Consider the following 25840-nt stretch of genomic DNA (forward strand, 5'->3'; position numbering starts at 1 on the left):
GATTAAGGTAGTAGCTCTTCTCAGACACCACAACTCACTTCCTCCTCCCAGCTGTCAGTCTCCATTTCACCTAGAAAAGCACCAGTCCCTTCTTTGTTATTAAATTCCATATTAACACCTCCCATCTGCCAAATATCCTGGCTCTTACTCTTTTGTCTATCTTTATAGTATGTGATCCAGAGCAATGTTCCAGCAAGTTTAAAAATCTTACAGTTGCACAAAATATTCATGGGTAACAAAATCTTCTGAAACAGGGCATCCTTAATATTCAATTCAGCTTAAGCCATTGCTCAAACATATTTTTGTCTACTGGCTGCAAAATTCTACACTGTTAAACATGTTTAAACTTTATTCAATAGAATTCATATATGTAAATCATAATTTGCTAATTTTACATACTTAAATATATTTTAACAATCATCATTTATGTTATCACTTAAGTATATTTCTGTTTTTTCATAAAAATTGTTATTTATAGATTTCTTATATTAACATTTTAGTTTTTATATAAGTATTAGTCATCTTAGTTACTTTCAGAAGAAAAAAATGAATGTAGAAACTAAGATACAGAAATTCTTTGGTTATTTCTTTTTAAGTGTTTGGATATAAAACTTGATATCTCGTGTGAGAAAGAGTCCAAAAGAATGCTTTTCTAAATAAATAATCACTGAAATGCATACTTCAGAAATCAGGAGAAAATATAATATATACTAAAGAAAAGCACATATGACCTATTACAAGTGTTATGCTTTCTGTGGTTTCTGTGGTTAACCACGAAGGAATAGGGAAGTGAAGATATTCATTTTTATAAACACATAGATAATCAGTTAGATTGATGACAGATAGAAAGATAAACAAACACGGAATATCTTGAGAAAATTGTAATCTGAATTAAGATTTTATTTTTCAATCTCCATCTAATTATTAAGGTCTATTGATAATAGACAACTATTACTTTTGACTCCCACAGGCCCATGTTACATGTTCTTATAGAAAATGTTTTCCACTAATAAATAAATAAAATTTAAAAGAATGCCTTTCTATCATCTATCTACAAAGATCTTATTAGCAAGACTGAAGAATGCCTTTGTCATATCAAATATGCTCAGCTGTTTACTACATGGCAAAGTAGTGTTAGCATCACTTAAAGATGTATCTGACATCATTAGTCTATTTGACCTCTGATCCACAGATCTAAACTGTAACTATGGTGACCACAGCTTGACCTTACAATGCTGAGAAACTTTAAAGCTCTGCAGTATTTTGGGTCACATTGTTAAGTTAGACAAAAGGGCTAAAGAAGTAATGTGACAGTTTCCTTGGAATTAAGGTCAGAGGGTCAATTGTCCCAAAGCTTTTGGCGATAAGGAAACTAGTTAGATTTTTTTTGATCTGTTAGAATTTTTGGAGTAGTAATTTGTTAGAAGTTGTGAAAAGTGGGAAGAAATCAATTCATTAAACTTCAAGGGAGTTAGAGCCAAAGGTATAATTAATATTGAATTTTCAACAATGTAATAATCCTTACAACTTATAGAGGTAATGGCACATTTTCATAATCTATACAGTCACAAATAAATATTTATATCTGCCTATTCCTCTTCCAATTGTAAAAGTGCTAAAAACAATAAAATGATTTTTTAATACAGAGACATTCTTGAAAAGACATTCAGTCATTTAGTATCTATTAAATAAAACTGCCTGCACATACATATAATAAATATTTTCAATATTTTCTAAGAAAAGCCTACAACAAACAAAATAAAGAGCATGCAGAACTAGTGTAATATTACCAGAATGGCTACTATTTCTATGTGTGAGAACCTCCTGTGTTTAGGTGTGTTCTCACTGCATAACTACAGCAGCACTTCACAGAGAAACGGTGATGCTCTATTTCCAAGGTTTTATAATTATAGTAATCATGGGCTACATATAACTTTTCTCATAAAAAAAAGGTAGCTTGAGGCATTGTATCCCTATGCTATGTCAAGGACACAGACTATTTGCACTGTGTATATATGCAGGAGTGAGAATGGGACTCTGCAGAAAAATAGTAAACAATATTATTTTTATAGGAGCAAAGCACAGTCTAATAGTGTCCCAACCAACACAATTTTAATGCACACAGTATAAATAAATACTAAAGAAAATTCCCATTAGCCATTATTTGTGTAAGTAATAAATTGCCAAAGAAGAAAGTATGTTTCACTAGAAGATATAATTCAAATAATTTTCTTCTTATACTTAAAAATAGGAGAACAGGGAGTTGGGCGGTAGCGCAGTGGGTTAAGCGCACATGGCGCGAAGCTCCAGGACCAGCATAAGGATCCTGGTTCGAGCTGCTGGTTTCAGAACCTGCAGGGAAGTCGCTTCACAGGCAGCGAAGCAGGTCTGCAGCTGTCTATCTTTCTCTCCCCCTCTCTTGTCTTCCCCTCCTCTCTCCATTTCTCTCTTCCCTATCCAACAATGACATCAATAACAACAACAGTAATAACTACAACAACGATAAAAAACAAGGGCAACAAAAGGAAAAACAATAAATAATTATAGGGGGAAATAATTATAAAAAATAGGAGAATAATAAACACATACAGACACATAACCTTATAAGTCAAATTTAACCAGATATATAACTATATGGAAAATAGTGAACACTAAATGATTTTTTTCCTGTGGGTTTTTTTTTTCTTTTGGAAATTCAGAGCACCTTAGAAAGCAGAGCTGCTGAGTCACTTGTTAATTAATGTATTTTCTTTAATACCACCTATCTAATACAAAGGGTATGCCAGAATTTTTCTTCCTGTGTGTTTTTCTCCTTAGAAAATTCAGGAATCTTTAGATTTCAAGGAAAATCTTTCCATTGGCAAAGACTCAAAGATTTAAAGAAGAAAACACATGGTTTGGGAGGTAGCACAGTGGGTAAAGCATTGGACTCTCACGCACGGGGCCCTGAGTTTGATCCCTGGTGCACAAGGACCAGAGTGATGCCTGGTGCTTTCTCTCTATCCTCTTACTTTTATCATTAATAAATAAAGTCTTAAAAAGAAAGAAGAAGGCAAAGAAGAGAGAGGAGGGGAAGTAGGGGTAGGGGAGGGGAGGAGGAGGGAAATTAGGGAGAAGAAGAAGGAGAGGGTGAGGGAGAAAATCCAAGTGTGAATCACTATAAATAAATGTTGGCAGTATGTTCCAGGGAGGAGAAAGATTCTAAAGAAACCATATCAGGATATCTGAGTTATAAAGCAATGGCAGAATCAGTAAAAAGTATACAGCACACATATCTAATGGAATCTTTTAAAGCTATTGGTTAGTCACTAGATTTAAAAAAAAAAAATCCTTAGTTCAAAACATTTCAAAATGTAAACTGAAAAACTGAATAGACTCAATTTGGTGATATTACTAGAAGAAATAAAATATACCACTGAATTATGAAAATATATTTAGCAAAAAGACAGGAAAAAATAGGAAGAAGATATGGAATACTTAGATTACTGAAATCCTGAGCATGAGGTGAGTCAAGAATTTGAAAAGCCATATATTCTGAATTAGGAGATTCAACACAGATTCAACTGTGCAACACACACTGAACCACCCCTAAAGTATTAAAAGTAATGCAAAAATCCTTGCACAAGTAAAATATATAGTAGGTCTTAAAGTTAAATTATTCCTTCTTTGGAGAATTCCACAAAGAAAGTTGGAATATACATATAATGATGAAAAGGCTGAAACTGATGCGGAAATAAAAGGAATACATGAGCTTTCAAATTCTAAAATTTGAGAATTGTAAATGGTTTTTCCCCTTCAGTATCTAGGGGAATTATAAGTATAAATCCATCAAGGGGATTTGGATAAAATTAAAAGAATTGTGAACAGGGTGTCTGGCAGTAGCACAGCGGGTTAAGCGCAGGTGGCGTAAAGCATAGAGACCGGCGCAAAGCATAGAGACCGGCTCAAGGATCCTGGTTCGAGCCCCCTGGTTCGAAGTGACCTGCAGGGGGGGTCACTTCACAGGCGGTGAAGCAGGTCTGCAGGTGTCAATCTTTCTCTTCCCCTCTGCTCTCCATTTCTCTCTGTCCAATCTAACAACAATGACATCAATAACTACAACAATGAAACAACAAGGGCAACAAAAGAGAATAAATAAATAAATATTTTAAAAAAAGAATTGTGAACAGTTACTTCAAATTCTTTTATGGTATTGATTTCCTTAGGTTATAAAGTTTTTGAGTCCAATTTTGAAATTTATTTTTTCTTAGAAAAAATAATTTTAGCCAGATTCTTAAATGCATGTACAAAGTAATATTTTCCTATAGTATTCTCACTTGGACACTATAGTATCCATATTCAATTTTTCATTTTTAATTCAAGGTTTCTTTTTTCTGAAATCAAATTTGCTAAAGTCTATTATTCTAAGTTCTTTGATCAACTGTTTGGTTTCACTATTTCTGTTTTAATTGTTTTTCTTATGCTTATGTTGATCTATTTCCTAGTTTATAATTTTGTATTAGTGCTTTATAATACATGAACTTGAGGTTACATATTTTCCTCTTGTTTTTGCTATTGTATCTGTGATTTCCATTTTAATTCACTCATTCCTGAAATTGTTAATAAGAGGTATGTTCTTACTTTGCAAGTGGACAGTAAACTTTAATTAAACTTTTCTTATAAAGTTAACACATTGTCACTAAAGAATGACAGTATATGAGCTTTTCCTTTTAGCTCAATTATGAAAGGCCCTGTATTTAAAATGAAGGTGTATTCACTATGACATATAACACACACTTTCACACACAATCTCTCAGAATTGTGTACACAACTAAGCATTAGAAATTCAGGTTCAGAGATAGAGAGCAGTCTAATCTGTAGAAGTAATCGCTAAGTAACTGGTGAGGCAGAAGTCAGATAAAGATTGGTAGGTCTACCCAAAATCCATTTTCATAATAAACATATTACAATGACTATATGATTCTGTAACTAGTGATTCCCCTATCTGACTCTTCCCAACAGACTACAAATTTTCTGACACAACAGTTATGATAAACTCTAACTTTGCTTACTCCTTATGAACATCCTGTTATTCATCACTTTACTTCCTTATTTTTTAATTACGTTGGTCTGAAATTCTTAAAAGCACACATTAAATATCAGACCAACCTGCTACATAATCACATGGAGAGGTAAAGTGAGACAGTCACATGTCGAGATTCTGAAACAAAGTGGAAAACAATAAAATCTCAGCTTCCAGGTGAAAAAAGACCCACCCACCAGTCAAGTTGCTGTTTGCATCTTTGCTAAATAGCCAAACAATGAGGAAAACAACTTAAAGGTCCAAGGTAACACACATTGTGAGTCAATGCATTCTTCTCTTCAAAAAAAAGAAAGGAAAGAAAAAATCTGGTTTAAGCTATTAAGATTTAGGATAACTCATTATGCATCAGTAGAAAACTAAATCAGTAGTGAATAAGTCTACACTAAATATTTTTGAATTAATATATTATAAGGGAAAAGTCAGGACCAGGTGGTGGCACACCTGGTTGAGCGCACATGTTACAGTGCTCAAGGACCCAGGTTCCAGCTCCAGGTCCCCATCTGCAGAGAGAAAGCTTTGCAAGTGGTGAAGCAGGGCTGCAGGTGTCTGTCTCTCTCCTTCTCTCCTTCTCTATCATCCCTGCCCCTTGATTTCTGACTGTCTGTATCAAATACATAAAGATAATGATTATAAAAAAAATTTAAAAAGGAAATGCTAAAAAAAAGTCAACTTGGCTCATTGTAGATACTTTGTAAGCACGTAATAAAGAAGTTTCCAGTAAAATTATTTCAAGTTCATATGACATTATAAGATAGGTATGTTATAATGGTTGAGACTACAATATCCCATTTAATTCAGCCAATGACCATTAGATAGTGTCTTTGTATCAAGTCTTGTGCAATTTACAGATTATAAGCAGACAAGATCCCTGCCTTGAATTCCCACAGTGACCAAGAGATGGGCATTAATAGAATCTACAAAGTAAAACTGCATACTACTATAGAGTACACAGAAGGGAGAAGAAACATCTACTAATAATAGGACTTCAGGGGAGCCAGAGACGACCCGAACTGCCCCTGAGGCTACAGACAGACTATGACCCTCATAGTCAACGACTGCCACCTCTCCAGATTCAAAGGAGGTCTCGAAACTTTACATCAGGCTCAACCTGACGCTGTTGACTGGCTACGGAAGAAGGGCAAACGCTAGAAGAAGAACAAGGGGAACTAATGTGATAGAGAATAACAGAAGGCACTCAGGAGGAATTGATGGTTAACCTAAAACCTAAAGAAGGGCAAGGATTTAACAAGATGAAAAAAAGGAAAAGTAATCACAGAAGAAAAAACCTGTGTGCAAAAGGCTTAGAATGAAAGGCTTAGCAAACACCTCTGAAATGTGTAATAACCACAGACAGCATACTGTTTCTGTAAGTCTCCTTATTTAGATAATTACTACATCTGACTGCTGATAATTGTAGTATAGTAACTACTCACTAGTCAAATATATAAAATGAAGTGAAGAACTAGGAAAGAGTTCACATTTCTTTTTTATTCTAAGAATAAAATGGCATGTATACAAGTAAATAATGAAAATTAAATATGATGAAGTTATCTTTTGAAACTTAAAAAAAAACCTGGATTCATCTAAGATGTTGTATTTTTAGTATGATTTCAGCAGAAGCTGCTCTAGATCACAAAATAAAGAGCAGACATTGTAATAATAAAAAGTATGAAAGGGAAAGGCATATGAAAAATAATGTAATATTTTATATTTAAATTCTAAGAAAATTTCTTTTATAATTAGTAGTTTCACCAGAGTTCAAAATGCATATAAAGGATTCACTGCTATTAATAATACAATAATTATTTAATTTCTAGAATCTTCTCTTCATTTACACATTTACACAATAGTATTTTAGCATGGTACCACACAGATTGCATTTCTCTATTGAAAATTGGATTGTTTACTTAGTAAAGCACAGGCAGAATATTTGGTAGTTTCTTGGAAAAAAGAGAAACTGGTTTTTATGTCTCCCTAGAAAGTAATTAAATCCAAAATCCTGCATTTAAATAACACTGAGATGGTGACACCAATGAATCGGGGCCAGGAAATCCAAAGTTAAAATTAAAGCAGGAACTCTGCTCTTAAAACAAGCTATTGTCCTGTCCCATCCAGACTCAGCTTTGCAGATTTAATTAAATGTAAGATCTGACAAGTTGATACAAGTGATCCAGAAAACTCCTTATAGGCATTTCATCTTGTGGACAGCCTTTTGTGCCCCTTTCCTCTCACTGGAACACAAAGTCTATATACATTTTCTCCTTCTTTAGAAAAAAATATATTTCCATTGAAAAATATTTATGTCCCTATGCCAACAATCTACTATAAAGCATTATTAACTCTGCCAATAAGATGAGAAAACAATATTTAATCTGTACTACACTCCCAAAACTAATAAAACAAAATGTTGCACTAAAATAATTTCAGTCTCACCACTTGAACAATTCAGGCTGGATTTTCATCAAAAAAGCATTTTTTGTTAATTAGTGTGTTTTTAAAAGTATGCATATATGTACTTTTTTTTCTCCAATAGCTTTCTAATAATTAGACACTATATGACATAAGAATTCAACTACAACTCACTTTAACTTTCTCCCCAAATTACTAACCACATTAGTTTGTAAAGTACTGAGAGCAGCCCAATATTAAAGTTAAAGTGACATTTCAAAACCTTCAAAAACACTAATTTCCACTAATGTCTAATAATAGAATCCCAAAGATTCTATACTAATTATTTCTCATTGAAAAAGCTCAACCAATAAAACAGTTGATTATAACTTATTCCAGTCAAAAAGTTTGCCTTGGCCAACTTCTGATTTTCAGAAGGTAGATTTTTTTAAATGTACAAATGTTTCTTCTGAAATGATCTTTTACTTTATTTATTCTGAAACTATATATGGTGGGCCAGTTAATTAGCTCACTTGGATAGTGTGCTACTTTGCCACAAGCATGACCCACATTTAAGTCCAGCGCCCCACCTCATGGATGGAAGTTTCAGTAATATGGTCTCTTTTACTCTCTCTCTCTCTCTGCCTCTCTGACCCTAGTCTAATAAATTATATAAATAAATAAATCCATAGAAAAGTAGTAAAGTTGTGGTGCTCTGGATAAAGCATCACACTCTCAAGTATGAAGTCCTGAGTTCAATCCCTGGCAGCACATGCACCAGAGTGATGTCTGGTTCTTTCTCTCTCCCCTCTTATCTTTCTCATTAATAAATAAATAAAATATTTTTTAAAAAAAAGTAGTAAAGTCAAGTATTTCCAGTGTAAGCATTGATCAGCTATAACACAGATGTTTTTCAAATGAGGGTGGTAGATTTAGTAAAATATAGAGAAGACTTAAGAGTACCTGTGCTCTAAAAGAAATATATGCATATACTTAAATTTGGTGGAAGTAAAATAGAATGTAGGAATTTCCATTTACATGGAAATGTCATGTTCAAGGGATAGCACATATCACACCAGGTGGTAACTAAAGCTACTGAAGTAAACTGCAAGTGATGTCAACAAACATGATGAAGTGGGAAACTCCAAATGGCTATGTTTTTAAGTAACATCAAAGAATTAAAATAGTAAAGGGAAACTACTGGATGTTTTTACTCATGTAGAATGTAGGAAAGAAAAACAAAAGAACCTGCAAAAAAAAAAAAAAGTAACCAAACCATCTCTTACTCTTTGGAGAGTGGAGGTGGGGAGCAAAGCTCTTTGGTGGAAGATGTATTGGCATACATTTAGTGTGCATGTGTGTAAAATTGCAATCCCAAAGTCTTATAATTTTGTAAAACTCTGTTAAACCACTAATAAAAATACAGAAGAAAAATCTAAATAAAAAGGGGTCAGGCAGTGACACACTTGTTTAAGCGCACACATTATAGTGCAATAGGACCTGGATTCAAGCCTCTGGTCCCCAGCTGCAGGGGGAAGGCTTCATGAGTGGTGAAGAAGTGCTGTAGGTATCTCTCTCCCTCTCTATCTCGCCCACCCCTCTCAATTTCTCTCTGTTTCTATCCAATAATAAATAAGTAAATAAGTTTTTAAAGGTATCCAGCAAAAGTATGAGGATATACTTTTGTCAGTATCTTGGGAAACATTGACATATACAGCAACTGAGTGAACACTGAGCTAAAGCAAAAGGAATTTTAAAATGGCAGAGAAATTTTGTGATATTTTCATTTGCCCTTGATGCAGTTCCCTTCTTGGTTCAACAGTAGTTTAAGGATGGTTGCGAAGTTCCCCCAGTACACTACCCTGGTCCCTGATTCCAGAATAAGGAAAATTCTTATAACTGAGCTTGCCTACTCTGACTTTTCCATGAATACCTCAGAGAAGAACACATGTCACCTAACTTTGTTTTACTTGAGAACTGATTCAGATCAGATATGTAACAAGAATAGAAAACGCTTTAAGTCAGTAAGCAACCCTGGGACAAAAGATTATAACTACTGCCTATAATATAATCAAATTCAAGGGAAAAAATCTAGGTAGAGAAGTTATTTTCTTTTGTTGTTTTTTTTTTTTGTCTGTGCATTTGAAGTATATTTTTTAATAAGACATGTATAGTATTAACATATACTAAGAAATTTAAAAAGTCATTAAGATACCAAGAAAAGAGCTATAAGTCTATTCTTTCACCTGTGGCTTGTCTGTAGGTTCCATGCAAGCAAAATATTAAAGCTGATCTAATAAATAAACAATATGACATGGCATTGAAAGTGTCCACATCAGGCATGAGATGAGAGTTATGAGAGTCTCTGCATAACCATTATGCTACCTACCCCCACCCCAGAGACTCTACTTTCTTCATTTAATTGTTTTGTTCTCCTTGTCAAAAATAGATGTCCATAGGTGTGGGGTCTGAAAAGTTTTAAGATTTCTCTGATACAGAGTTGAGATTTCTCTGATACAGAGTTGAGATTGTGGGGAAGAATGCTAAAAATCTTATGTTTTTTAATACACCAGTAGATCATTACAATGATTCATCATGTTTCTCAGTAATGACTGTAGCAACCGTTACAATTCATCATATTCTTCCGACAATGTGGCTTGCACACTTCCCATGGGGAGGTGTATATGGCCCCAAGTCTCAAGTCTAGATGGACTTGTGACTAATGTAATAACACTAAATGATTTCTTTAAATGTTATGCACATCAGCTTCTCTTTAGATATTAATTCTTAGGACTCAAATAGTAATGCCATGAGGAAAACTGAGAGACCTATGAAAAAACTTACAGAAGTACAAAGGCCCTCCAACATACAGCCCTAGCTAAGTTCCTAGTCAACTCCAATATTTGTAAGTGAATTATCTTTAAAGTATAGTTAACAGATGAGGCATGTCATTTAATGTAATATGAACAGAGGCTAACTATTCAGAGTCATGAATAAAAAATTATTCTCATTATCTGGGGGCTCTAAGATTTGGGGTTCTTTGTTATGCAGTAATAAATAAATAAATAAACTATAATAGTTAGGGCTACCATAACTGAAATAGTGAAAGGCTAACAGGTGGCAGACAACTTTGTGAAAATAGTTTTAAATGTAATACCTTAGTTCACTTTTCATAATAATTCTAAGGCATAACGTATCATTATTCTTCCCAGTTTTTATGTGGGGAGAATGAACATATACACAAGGTTCTCTTGAACCTTGTGAACTATGGTTGGAGAGTGTGGTGACTTACACATACCACATATATATTCTGAAAAGGAGTGCAGCCCAATAGGAGTAGAACAATACAAAGAAAACAGCAAAGAGTAGTATGTTATGCTAATTATAATGGCAAAAGTAAAAACACTGTCAACTAAGGAATCACATTGTAGTAAAGAAAATTCTGTATTATAGCTCAAAAGTAACCAAAGAACAAGACCTGAGCCCACATGGAGGACAGGAAGTTACATTTATACCTTAACGGGTTAAAGGCCAATTCCTACCGGACCTGTACAGCTTGTACTGCAGTACCCAGCGTTTATCAGTTTCAAGCTGGGCGCAGCACAAGCTGATTGGTTAGAAACAAAATCCATCAAGGTGCTGACAATAAAAGTAAGAGCATGTTGGCTAAGATCAGAGCCCGCCACTCAGAGCCCGCCACTCGGGATACTAGAATGTAGAAGTGGGCGTCCACCAGGAGCCTATAGATTTTTCATTTCAACATGCTACTAATGCAGCAATCACTTCAGAGGTACAATATATATTACTGATTTCCTACACGCCACCCACTTATCTTTCCTCTTCCTCTTCCCAGATGCATATTTTGCTCAGGTATTTCCTTCCTAACAATCCACAAAGGAAATTCACCCTATTGAGCATCCAGTTATCATGGTATTATCTAACCTTATATATAAGTAATCAATTTAAACATTGACATGTGATTCAATTTTACCATAAAGAGATGAAAGATAATCAGAGGAATTTTGGAGGAAAAGCTCAACTGCTTCAAAAGAAACACAGAAGTACAGTATGTCTGCCGTTTTGTTTTCAAGCAATTCTTTGCAGCTATGAGAGTCAGTCATAAGTCAATTAATTAAGCAAAACTACAGTAGTTGTATCTCAAACTTTCTGCTATGCTGAGGTAATAAATTCCTTATCTAAGACATTTTGAATGTCATTGTGGCATCTAGTAGCAACCTAGCGGAGAAGAATTTGCAATATGTAGTCTAGGTAAAACGTAATCATGCTCTAACACCTAGAAATTTTACTTCTGAGAACATAAGGCACAGAGACTCACACATGCAGAGTAGAAGATAAGTAAAATGTGCTTGGTGGCTGGGGAGACAGCATATGGATATACAAACAGACTCTCACTCCTGAGGCTCTAAGATCCCATGTTCATTCCCTTGCACCACCATAAACCAGAGCTGAGCAGTGCTCTGGTAAATAAATAAATAAATAAATAAATAAATAAATAAATAAATAAATAAATAAAACAATGTGCTTGTAGTTTGTACAGAAAGAAGACTGAAAGCAATCTTTTTATTTATTTATTATATTTTTTATTTTTTAAATATTTATTTCCTTCTGTTGCCCTTGTTTTATTGTTGTAGTTATTTTTGTTGTCCTCGTTGTTGGATAGGACAGAGAAATGGAGAGAGGAGGGAAGACAGAGGGGGAGAGAAAGATAGACACCTGTAGACCTGCTTCACCGCTTGTGAAGCGACCCCCTCCCACAGGTAGGAAGCTGAGGACTAGAACCGAGATCCTTACGCCAGTCCTTGCACTTTGTGCCACATGCGGTTAACCTGCTGCACTACCACACAGCTCCTGAAAGCAATTTTATGAAGCACATAGCTTATGAATGATTTAATAACCTCTAAAATGAAAAACAGTTATTATGTTAGATGAGTAATTACTATTACCAATGATTTGTGATCCCTTTGTCCTTCCTGCAATGAAGATGTCACTTGCTTGAGTTATTAGACCAAGGTCATCTACTATAACAGCAACAAGCTAGTAGAAGCTTTGGTCATTGACTGTGGAGGATAGTGCCTACCTTGGACTACCTTCTCAGGAGCAAGTGTAGAAGTAAGGAAAAGTATATAAATAAGAAATTAACATATACATTGTTTAAGCTATTCTTTGAGTTTGAATGACTCACAACTGAAGTTAATTTTGATTAAGCAAATATGAAGACATACCACCAACATCATAATAGTGGATGCCTTGGGGAAGGAAAAAAGATAAGTGGATAAGAGAGGGAGTTAGAATATTTCATCATTATTATATTAGTAAATTTTAATCTAATAATCAAAACAAGAAATTAAATTTCAATCTTTATTAATACTAAGTGGAGTCTACTTTATTGCTGTGTTATTTTCTGCACTTCTTTATGTTTCACTTCTACAAAAAATAAAAAAGTGACATAGACAAGAATTTACCAGTAAAGAAAAAAAGGGAGGAAAACAAAATTCCCACTTCTCCCTCACCAACAGGAAAGGAAAATGTTCACTTCTTTGTATACAAAATTAATTATCCAAATTCCAACTTATATCTGATTTCATTGAAAATTAGCTCAATATTATCCAATGTTATTGGGGTTATAAGACTTGAGAAAATACATTCTTCTGGGATAGACTGAGGGGGCTGGAAATCTTATGAAAAAAGAAAATGCTTTAAAAGAATGTCTGATGAGTGGAACATCAAATTTATTTCTAAAAGGTTGTCTTGGGCAACAGCTATCAGAGAAGCGAATGGGATATGGACTTCTGGTGGTAGGAATGGGATATGGACTTCTAGTGGTGTACCCCTCTTATCCTATGGTCTTGTCAATGTTTCCATTTTATAAATAAAAACTTAAAAAAAAAAAAGAAGAAAAGAAAGTCTTTATGTTTTCCCTGTTGAAAAAAAAAATTATCTTGGGCAGCCAAAGTAACTCACTTTTATAGTATGCTGCTTGGCCAAGTACACAGCTCAGGTATGGGTTAGGCTCCACTACACAGAAGGAAGGTTTGGTGCTATGGCTATGTTCTCTGTCTCTGCAGGCAAAAAAAAAAAAAAAAAAAAACGAAAAAAGAAAAGGAAAGAAAAAAAAAAGTTACCTTGTCAAACTAGATTAGGCATAACTCTTTAATTAGAAGTATTTAAAAAAAAAAAATTCTAGGGCCGGGTAGTGGCGAACCTGGTTGAGCGCACATGTTACAGTGCACAAGGACCCAGGTTCGAGCCCCCAGTCCCCACCTGCAGGGGGAAAGCTTTGCAAGTGGTGAAGCAGGGCTACAGGTGTCTCTCTGTCTCTCTCCCTCTCCATCACCCCCTTCCCTCTCAATTTCTGGCCGTCTCTATCCAATAAATAAAGACAAAAAAAATTTTTTAAAAATTCTAATTTTGAAAATCTGAAAAGCACAAAATGCCAGCAGATAGTCTGCATATCTTGACCACTATCTGTGCAGTATGATATGTCCACATTATAACTGATGATATCCCAGCATATTTGACAATGCAGAAACAAATTCAGGATTTTGTCAAGTGAAAAGTTATAAAACAAATATATTGTGAAATAAAATTTAGTATTTTCCCAATTTTAATTTTAAATGCTATATATATTTAACTTATAAAGTCTGGAAAGATTTATAACACACAAAATTGGCATTAAATACTGAAAATACACATTATTTTCACTTTCTTTTTATTAAAGTCATTATTTTCTAACTTTCTCCAATAAACAACTACACACTTCATTTAGGGGATGTCACTGAACTATGAAGTGAATTACAATAGTTGATTTCAGTTAAGTCTGATGACAGTAATGGGTCAATTCATTTGTTAAAATAAAATAATACATTCATGATTCGTAATACCATAATCTTTGAGTCATTCTCTCTCCTCTCCTAAACAATATTAATTTATTCTTAAGAAGTTTGTAAGCTTCCCATATTAGAGATACTGAGAGGAAAAAAAAAATCAATTGATACGTTATCTATCAAAAGTCAGTCTTTGAGAGACTAGAAGAAAACTGGTGGCTATTCTCAATTAACAACTAAAGAAATGTGATTTTTTGTTTGTTTGTTTACTAATAAAGGATACTGTTCATAAAGGATAAATCAAAGGAGAGAAAAGATTTCAGAAAATCCAAGTATAGGGAGTCGGGCTGTAGCGCAGCGGGTTAAGCGCAGGTGGCGCAAAGCACAAGGACCGGCATAAGGATCCCGGTTCGAACCCCGGCTCCCCACCTGCAGGGGAGTCGCTTCACAGGCGGTGAAGCAGGTCTGCAGGTGTCTATCTTTCTCTCCTCCTCTCTGTCTTCCCCTCCTCTCTCCATTTCTCTCTGTCCTATCCAACAACGACAACTACAACAAGGGCAACAAAAGGGAATAAATAAATAAAATTAAAAAAAAGAAAATCCAAGTATAAATAGAATGTATTATGTGGTTTCTGGCATCTTGTAGGTAAATGACATTTCCTAAACTGATTTAACCCTCTTTTTATTATTTCTTGCACACACTTGCTTAAATAAACTATAATTAGCCCTAATGTCACAGCATTTTTTCATTCCATGTTTTAAGATCTACACATTTGTTCTGGTTTCAACTTGGAATGGTGCTATTATCTACCATGTTAGACTAAATATTAATCTGGATAAAAAAAATAAAAAACAGAAATTTCTGAGAACTGCTCCATATTCCTAGTGAGCATATATGCGACTGGACTGCGCCTTAATGTCAAACACACTTCCCCCACTAACAGTCACTAGTCAGACTAGTCTACCTCTTTTTGTACATGTCAGCTTTCACCTTCCTAAAGCAGATGGTTTCCATGCACTACAGAGAAGACTGATCTCCAGGAAAAGAATCACATTCCTCAATGCAAAACAGATAATGACTCCGGAATTCCAAGGGTTTTCCTGTAAATTTTCAGCTAGCAGCTTATGGAATGGCTCAACCATCTCCACTTGAAGAAATGAGCTGAGTCAAGTCAAATTCTTTAATACCCCCACTCCCCCAATAGTAACATATCTCTATAACTGCCCTCTATAATCAGATGTTATAATTTTAGTCTGTTCTTTTTTATTATTATTATTATTATTATTTTTGTATAGAGACAGAAACTGAGAGGGAAGGAGGAGATAGAGAGAGAAATAGACATACCTACAGCAATGCTTCACTTCAGTGATGGAATACTTCTGAACTGTAAGGAAAAATGAAATGGTGTTTGCTATATCCAGGACATATTAGGAAGGAATCAAATTGAGTAAAACAATTCAGAAGGAAGATGGCAAACACTGGATGACCTACTACACTTGTAAGTGGAATTTAAGAAGCAAAGGGAAAGCACAGAGTGAAACACAGACTAGCTATTGTCTATTACAGTGGAACTAAGAACTGTTAAATGGGAAGGCAGAAAGGAGATGAGAGGGTGTTGAGGACCTAGTACACACTAGTGGAGGAAGATTTCAGTTGGCGGCAGTAATTGTGCTACACAAATACCTATCATGAATAGTTAAGAAATCATACTCAACTTTCTTATAAATCCTTCCCCCTCCTCCACCAGTAAAGTGATTAAAAGAAATAAAAAAAAAACGGGATAAAAATATAGTGTTTGGGAGATAGCCCTAATGGTAGATAGTTTACATTTTATCCTGCACTAGGACCAAGGTTAAGGTCATAGGCCACCACAAAGGAGAACCATTGAAAGGAAAAGTGTCACAAGTAATGCTCTGGTGCCTCTTACTCATTTTTATTTTTTGATAGGACAGAGAGAAATCGAGAGGAGTGGAGGTCACAGAGGATAGAGAGGGAGAGAGAAAGCTAGACACCTGCTTCATCACCTGTGAAAGCGACTGCCCTCCCCCTGCAGGTGGGGAGCCAGGGTCTTGAACCAGGATCCTTGCTCTTACTATTATATGCGCTTAACCCGGTAAACCAACATGCAGCCTGTGCCTCTCCTCTTTCTGCCTTTCTCTCACTTTCCATCCTTTACCCTCTATCTGGTGGTGGTGTTGGGGGGGAGGGGTTCACCAGGAGCAATGGAATAGAGCAGAAGCAAAGCCCCATGAAGTGCTAATGTAAAAAAGAAAGAAAAAGACTCACACAGTACAAACTATTGTGTTTTGCTATCAACTGTAAACCATTAATCCCCCAATAAAGAAATTGAAAGAAAGAGAGAGAAGGAGAGATAGAGAAGGGGGGGAGAGAGAGAAAGAGAGAACGAGAGAGAGAAAGGAAGGAAGAGAGAAAGAAAGAAAGGGAGGAAGGAAGGAAGGAAGGAAGGAAGGAAGGGAGGGAGGGAGGGAAAGAGATTTAAGTTTGGTTCCTTAGGATATATTCCCAGGAAAGGAATTGCAGGGTCATAGGGTAAAATGACTTCTAGCCTTCTGAGAGTTCTCCAGACTGCTCCCCACAGAGGCTGGACCAATTTACATTCCCACAGCAGTGCAGGAGGGTTCCTTTGTCCCCACAACCTATCCAACATTTGTTGCTGCTACCTTTTCTGATATATGGCATTCTTACAGGAGTAAAGTGTTATCTCATTGTTGTCTTTCTCTGACAATGAATGACTTGGAGTATTTTTTATATATTATTTATTCATAAAAAGGAAACATTAACAAAACCATAGTATAAGAGGGGTACAACTCCACACAATTCCCACCACCAGATCTCTATATCCCATTCCCTCCCCTAATAACTTTCCTATCCTTTAACCCTCTGAGAATATGAACTCAAGGTCATTATGGGACCCAGAAGGTAGATGTTTTGTAATTGCTTCCCCACTGAACATGGGCATTGAATGGTCAACCCATACTCCCAGCCTGCCTCTCTCTTTCCCTAGTAACCTGGGGTATTTTTTCATGTTTGTTGGCCTTTTGGATCTCTTCTGTGTTGAATAGTCTGTTCATATCCTCTCCCCATTTTGGGGTGGGGCCATTTGTTTTCTTGTTGCTGAGTTTGGTAAACTCTTTACATATTTTGGTTATTAGCCTTTTGTCTGATGTATGGCATGTAAATATCTTCTCCCATAATCTCACTCATAAACAGAAGTTGAAAAACAAGATCAGAAAGGGAAACACTAAGCAGAACTTGGAATGGAGTTGGTGTATTGCACCAAAGTAAAATCTTGGGGGTGGGGGGTGGGGGGTTCGGGTCCTGGATTATGATGGCAGAGGAGGACCTAGAGGAGGTTGAATTGCTATGTGGAAAACTGAGAAATGTTATGTATGTACAAACTATTGTATTTTGCTGTCAACTGTAAACCATTAATCCCCAAATATATATGACTTATGTGGTCCAAAAGGTGGTACAATGGATAGAATGCTGATTTTGCTGGCCATCAGGTCCTAAATTCAATCCCTGGAGTTGCATGTGCCAAAGTGACTCTGGCATGCACACTTTCTCAAATAAATAAGTAGGCAAATAGCTCTTTTAAAATATAGGTGATTTAGAATCCCCTTATAATCTTTTTTATGTAGTCAAGACCATAATATATACATATTATATGAATTTCCTTACAATTAACAGTTCAAATATATTTCTACTTCCTATCAGAAAACTGCAAAGAACAAATAACAACAACAACAATAATTAAAATAAGCTAATTTTATTGCAATGTACAAAGTATAGGTATGATTCTTTAAATAATTATTATTGGATAGAGACAAAGAGAGATTGAGATGGGAGGAGGAGATAGAGAGGAAGAAAGAAAGAGGCATCTGTAGCTCTGCTTCCCTGCTCATGGAATTTCTCCTCCCACTCCCTGAGATGGAGGACCAGGGGCTTAAACCTAGGTCCCTCCATGTTGATGGCAACATGTGTGCCACCACCTGACCCCATGGATAAAACTTTTACAGTACTTAAATTCTTGATCAAGTAAAACTCAGGCAAATGTGTTCATTATTTTAAAATATGTAAACCATACCTTCAAAAAGGTTTAGTTATTTAAAAATCAATATTTATGACTCCTGGCCTCAAACCTGTCTTTTATACTTTACTTGTCCTTTCCCTTCTTTAGTCAACCAACAAGCTTTGTTATTTGTTAATAAGACATGATCAGATAAGCTTTCTTCTAACTTGCCCAGGGGAAGAAAAGAAAGAAAAAATATGGGGACTACAAAGTGACAAGCCTCTTCCCTGGGCCATTGAAGAAAACAAAGAAGGTCTGGAAGGAAAGCAACTCAAATGGTTTCATATTTCTTCTGTGTAAACATGAGAAATAACTACATAAAAGCTTCTAGGTTTTTTTCCCAAACAAAAAGTTATTAAATTTTTTTATTATTTTTGTTACTACACTAAGTAAAAATCTTAATGAGACTAAGTCTGCTAAAGTATAAATATTGGCAATATTTATATATATTTTAATAAAAATAATCATGTCTAGATCTCAATTTTAAACACATATATATAAAATCAAGCAAAATATTTTTATTTAGTATGAAAGATATATTTTAAATGTTAAGCAAAAGGAATAAAAATGTAACTAATGAAAGAATTACAAAGTACTTTTAATTTCTCCTAATTTAAGATTGATTACATAGGTTATAAATTAAATAAGGAGAAAACAATAAACACATCTAATGTGTTATGAATTATATTCATAAAATTTAAATAGTTTCAGATTTTACAGAAGTATCCTATTGCTGAACATGACTTATTTTTCAACTTACTTTTATTTAGACTTTATATTACAGTAAACCCTTCACTTAGTCTAAATCTAATTGATTTATAATTCTTTATCCCTTAAACAATTTTCCAAATCATGTATAAATATGTACCTAAGTAATGTGAACTACAAGGAGATAGCAGTCCCTACAAATGATCATGTCAAGCATGAGAGCTACAGAACTGATTTTCAGAAAAAAGAAAAATCTATTTCAGGAAAACTTCCTCTTAGAAAGCCTATTTGTATATCTAAAGTCATTTCCATACTCCAGAAACAGACTGTGAAATGTCTTACTAGTGATGAAGTTTGAAGATTAATCATGTAGCTGATGATATAAAGAAAATCACATGACTGCAAAGAGTTCACTTGCATTATATCTAGTAAATATATATGTCAAAAATCAGACATATATTGATCTACCCTTATTAACTGTTAGCCATTCTTACAAAACTATGTTTTATAGTTGTCCTTGACAATCATAAAGAATTTTTTAAAAGATTTATGTATTTATTTATAAACGAGAGAGGAGGAGATAGAAAACTAGAGCATTATCTCTGGTATATGCAATACAGGGTATTGAACTCAGGACCTCATGTTTGAAAGTCTAATGCTTATTCACTGTGTCACTTCCCAAACCACAAATATCTTTTTATTTGTAATTTGTCTATGGATATTATCCCTAAGGCCTGAGTAAATAAGAAAATAAGTAGAAGAAATATTTGTCAAATTGTTTCATTCCCAGGATAAATTGATAAATTGCTAGTGCCCCCTCCCCTCTCTCCAATTTAACATCTGTGTATTGTGCCTTTGGAACATACTCATCGCTATAAATATAAAATGCAGCCATCCACATATTTTAGTTTAGCCTTTGTATTTTATTTGAAGTCCATCAGAAAATGAGGTAGGTCCCATATCCCCAACTTCGTAAATGAGACAGCAGAAGTTCTTTTCTGTGGGCCACATATAAAGTATAATTCACTCGCTCTACTTGCTCAGACTACTTTTTTTTCAAGTCTGTTTTAAGTCTTTCTGTATTTTAAAACAGCCAGAATGATAGGGTATTGGAAACCAAGAAGCAGTCAAGGGCATACCCTATGTCAGCTGGTGTACCTTTTACATGGTCATATATAAAAGCCCCGAAGAAGGGAGAAAGTAGGGTGCCATAGACGTTCAGTACCGAGCTTGCCAGTTGCTTCATCCCATCACTTTTGGTTAGGTATTAGCCTGTTCTGAACTATAAGATTTCCTTTCTTTTCTGAGAGACTAAAGAGGCATTTATTCTCAATTTTTGAAATCACTTGTATCCTAACCTCTGAGTGGTAATAGTCTAATTTGTTGGGGGTACGGGGAAACAGTATAGCAGAGGGTAGGCAGGCAGGCAGGTAGGAAGGCAAGCAGGCAGGAGGGCAGGGAAATAACTACTCTGACTTCGCTTTGATTTCTGTTTCAAGTCCTATAATGACAGATCTCACTCCTATGCAGTATGTTTTGGAAATATACTTAAAAGGGTTATGTGACTGCTTTTAGGTACATTTAAGTGTTGACTAGTAAAAGGCAAATATCAGAACAGAAGAACAGTTTAATAAAGCATTTTTTAAAAAACCTTTTAGTATTCTAAGGCATCAGTCACCTGCTAAAATCTAATCATTTCTCCAGTACCCTTTGGAATTGTTCAGAAAGATGTGGTACCGATTCTAACTGTTGCATTAAGCATCTGGCCTGACTTCACAGAACTACAGATAGCTGAATGTGCACTTTCTATATATTTTATTAACATCCTATAGACTCATGTTTAGATTGTGGTACTGATATGTCCTAACATGTATCACTACTTGTTGATAGGAAAGAAAAAAAAATGGGCTAGACTTGAGAGGGTCTACATATAAAGTATCTTTAAAAAGATGTTTTGGCAAATTAAACAGAAACTCTGGATTTGAAAAAGAAAAGAGCAGCTTCTAGTTTATAAATATATAAAACGTGCCCAAGTTTCCACATGCCAAATCCTCTGAAAATGAACTAATCTCCAGCATCCATTCCTTCCTTCTGGAATTAACAGTACTTGATTTTTCTTTGGATCAGACTCTTGCCTCCATTCTCAGCTGTGTGTTTCATGAAGATTGACCCTACCAATAGTTCTTCTGAGGGGCTTAACTTCACCAGCATATACCTACATACTGTATAACAGGTTCAGAAAGTAAGCAGATGATCAAGTTTTAACAAACCAGAAAGGTGAATCACAGGGTTTCATGTAGGAGTTTCTAAAGGTGCCTCTCTTCCCTAAAACAGGACAATATGGGAAATGTGGTATGTGGAATTACTAGTGCCCAAGGGTAAAAAGACCTGTAAAAGGCAGAATATTAAAAGTCAAAAAGATATAGTTTAAGCCACTCTACCAATATTTACCTGAAGACATACAATGTATATGAATTTCTTAGTTACATGAAACAATAGACAGTAAGGTAAGTTCACTGGCAAACAAGAGTTTCAGCTAATAATACTATAAGGCATTTTATATACCAAAACCTGAGATGGATTTTTCTTTTTTTATACAATAATATGGGAAACTTCATTCTTACAAAGAATGGTGATAAGAAGAAAGAAGAGGCATCAAGGATGCTGCTAAGACACAGAGAACTTTAATACATTTTAAAATTAATACTCAGGCTGTGAAATAGCTCACCTGATAAAGTACACATTTCATCATGTGAGAGGGCTGGGGTTTGAGCCACCAGAGCCACGTAAAAGCATCAGAGACAAATAGAAAACATCACGGGTAGTATAGTAGTGCTACGATCTCTTCCCCCCCCCTTCCTCTCTCTCTGACTCTCTCTCTCTCTGCCTGTAACTCTCTCTTCAGAGAACATCTCTTATCTTCCTACAAAAAAAAAAAAAAAGAAACAAGAAAAAAAGGCCACATAGTTTGCTGTGTCTTTTTCTATTTCCTTTAACAGTGACTCATAATTTTCAGTATTCACGTCTTTTACTTCTTTTGTTAGGTTTATTCCTATATATTTTATTGTATTGGTTGCTATAGTAAAAGGGATTGATTTCTGGATTTCTTCTTCTAACTTAGTGTTTGCATAGAGGAATGTTACTGACTTTTGTATGTTAATTTTGTAGTGTGACACCTTACCTGATAATTTCTAATAACTTCCTGCTGGATTCTTTAGGATTTTCTGTGTATACTATCACAGTCTGACATACTTTTCAATGCTTTAAAAACTGGAATATACTATTGGAATTCACTGTCAAGCCAGTTGTTTACAATGTGAAGTGTATTTTCTCAATACAATATTAGATTCACAGACCAGTCTACAAAACAAAATACTAAACAACAAACACTTTTCAATCCAAAATGTCTCCTTTTTTTTCAACTAATTTGAAGTCCAACAAAATACATAAAGAGGTCTATTTCTCCTCATAGCAAGACCTCCTCCCATTTTCTCACTATAGGACCACTTCAAAGACAAATTTTAAAAGTGTGAGAAAAAAAAAACAAACATCATTGTCCTCTTCCATCTTCCCTCTTGCATTTCTGTTGTTGTTTCTGTTTCCAGTATTTCCTGGGGCTTTGTGAAGTTCTGAGGCTCCAGGTGTATTTCTTTTCTTTCTTTTTCTTTTCTATTTTTTTTCCCTCTCAGATAGAAGGTGAGATACAGAGGGGCAGGCAGTAGTGCAACGGGTTAAGCATACATAAGCAAAGTGCAAGGACCAGCATAAGGATCCTGGTTCCGGATCCTGGTTCCAGACCCTGGCTCTCCACCTGCAGAGGGGTCGCTTCACAAGTGGTGAAACAGGTCTGCAGGTGTCTGCCTTTCTCTCCCCCTCTCTGTCTTCCCCTCCTCTCTCGATTTCTCTCTGTTCTATCCAACAACAGCAATGACAACAATAACAACAACGAGGGAAAAACAAAGACAACAAAAATGGGAGAAATGGCCTCCAGGAGCAGTGGATTCATAGTGAAGGCACCCAGCCCCAGCGATAATCCTGGAGACAAAAAAAAAAAAGTGAGATACAGAAAGGGAGAGACAGAGAGAAGACATCACACTCTGCACCAGTGAGAGACAGAGATAGCACTGTTCCATGGCTGCATTGCTTGTGAAGCTTCCCCCTTTGCATGACATTGTCATGTGGTGGCCACAAGCTCAAGTCTCCTGGGTTCTTCCACACTGACAAGTGTGTCTTTTACCCCATTAATTTTTCTCCCAGTCCCACTCTCCCACTTTCTAATGTCCCTTTATTTCCAGGGACACCAACCACCGTCCATTGAATACTTATTATGAGTCAAAGCCACTGAGCTAATAAACTCAGAGATTCAAAAATTTGTCTACCACATCGTGGCAAAGCCTAGATGGAGCCAAGGTATGCTAGGATTCGGAATCTATGCTATTAAATGTTAGACTCCATTGGTTCCTTCACTTTAATCTGTGTCCTTTATGCTCTAGGGGAATTCTTTCCCCTTCAAACATAACAATCATCCCCATGTAGTAGTTAAAAATCTCTCAGGTAACAAACGAGGAAAGCAATCTGAAGTAACTCAGGAGAAGTGTAAAATTTTTTCAGAGGCAGTACATATTATTTCAAAGGAGGTACATATTATAATGTCACCTCTAACTGGCAGAATTCCAGGAAAAAATTTAAAAGCAGGAAATAAAAAAAAATGAAGCAGCAAGAGTATATGTTTCTGGGCAGAATAGGAACCTAAGACTTAGGTATTTCTCTCTAAAATTTTATGTCCCTAGTACAGATCATATTTTTTGATAACCTCGTCTTCTTCATTTTAACTTATAGCCAAAAATACAGGAAACACGTTACTGGAAATCACTAAATTCCTGCTGCCTTTATTTGTGATATATATGTATATATCCAAACAAACCATATAAAGTCATTTAACAAATGGCAATCAAGAGAATGAAAACTTTAAATCCCTAACACCCATGTCAGTATACTATTTTAGATTACACCTTTATCTTTTCTGTTTAAGGTTTGCCCTAAATGGAAAAAAAAATGTTTACATATGCATAGAAACACACGGCAATCTGTCTAGGCATAAAGTTATTTTTTAAAATAACCATTTAAGGGAGTTGGGCAGTAGCGCAGTGGGTTAAGCGCAGGTGGTGCAAAGCAAGGACCTGCGTAAGGATCCTGTTTGAGCCCCCGGGTCCCCACCTGCAGGGGAGTTGCTTCACAAGCGGTGAAGCAGGTCTGCAGGTGTCTATCTTTGTCTCCCCCCTCTGTCTTCCACGCCTCTCTCCATTTCTCCCTGTCCTATCCAACAACAACGACATCAATCATAACTACAACAATAAAACAACAAGGGCAACAAAAGAGAATAAATAAATAAATATTTTTTAAAAAATAAATAAATAATAAAATAACCATTTGAAAAGAACTCTCAACTGAAAATAGTTTCTAGAGCCAAGTGGTGGTGCTCTTGGTTAAGCACATGTCTCCAATTGCAAGGACCTGAGTTTGAGCCCCTGCTCCCTACCTGTTACTGGGAGGATGCTTCAGGAGTGGAGAAGCAGGTCCACAGGTGTCTGTCTTTCTCTGTCTTCTATCTACCCTTCCTTCTCAATTTTTGTTCTGTCAAGTAAAGAAAAAAAAATGTAAAAAAAAAAAAAAAGGCCACCAGGAGCTGTGGATTTGTAGTGCCAGCACCAAATCCCAGCAGTAACTCTGGTGGCAATAAAATGAAATAATTGAAAATAGTTTCTAAATTGTACTTGGGACCAGGTTGCGATACACCTAGTTGAGAGCACACATTACAGTGCACTAGGACCCAGCTTCAAGTCCCTGTTCTCCACCTGCATAAGGAAAGTTTAAGGAGTGCTAAGGCAGTGATGCCGATTTCTCTCTCTCTCTCTCTTTCTCTCTTTTCCTCTGTCCCCTTCTTTCCTCTTGATATACCTGTCTCTATCCAATAAATAACATTAAATAAAAATTAAAGAAAATAGTTTCTAGAAATAATTAGTTCATTAAATCTTTTAATCTGTGTATTTTTACATGTGTAGCAGAAAAATATCCATGATTTACTGAGATGCTACTTATTTCCACTTCTCTTTCCCCCAAAAAAGTCAGCAGCTGGATTTTAGTTCAACTTATGCTACCTAATTTTTCTAAGATATTAGCTTTTCAAAAGGCAAAATTATTTATTTTACCTATTTATTTATTTTTAGTGATTTAATAACGATTGACAAGACTGTGGGATAAAAGGGGTACAACTCCATACAATCCCCACCACCAGAGTTCCATATTCCCTCTCCTCCATTGGAAGTTTCCCGATTCTTGATCCCTCTGGGAATACGGACCAAAGATCTTTATGGAGAGCAGAAGATGGAAGAAGACAGAATCCTAATACTTCTAAACTCAGAGTCTCCTCTCCGGGGTCAACAAAGGTGTAATCATAGAACAAAGGACCTGATACACCTCTACCAAGGGCTTACTCTATACTTTGATACCACCCATCCTCTAAGAGGAACTTAAAAGGTCAGACTGCTATCAAAGAAGCATGTAAGTAGAGAAATTAAATGACATCAATGAAGAGACTGTAATCAAACATCAAAGACAATTAGTTAGGCTTCAGAAACACACATTCCTAGAAATACTAAAAAAAAAAAAGGGGGGGAAGAAATTGTAGAACCTCTAAGAATGAAACATATGCAAAAGCAAATT

The 25840-nt window shown here is 35.5% G+C and overlaps 1 protein-coding gene across 2 annotated transcripts in view; it reads right to left on the minus strand.

The window, feature by feature from the left end:
- LOC132536984 (ADP-ribose glycohydrolase MACROD2-like) overlaps positions 1 to 25840 on the minus strand; it is a 495870-nt gene that overhangs the window by 155185 nt on the left and 314845 nt on the right. The gene's annotated exons all lie outside the window — the stretch shown is intronic.

The sequence above is a fragment of the Erinaceus europaeus genome, chromosome 1, assembly GCF_950295315.1.
Source record: "Erinaceus europaeus chromosome 1, mEriEur2.1, whole genome shotgun sequence".
NCBI classification, from domain to species: Eukaryota; Metazoa; Chordata; class Mammalia; order Eulipotyphla; family Erinaceidae; genus Erinaceus; species Erinaceus europaeus.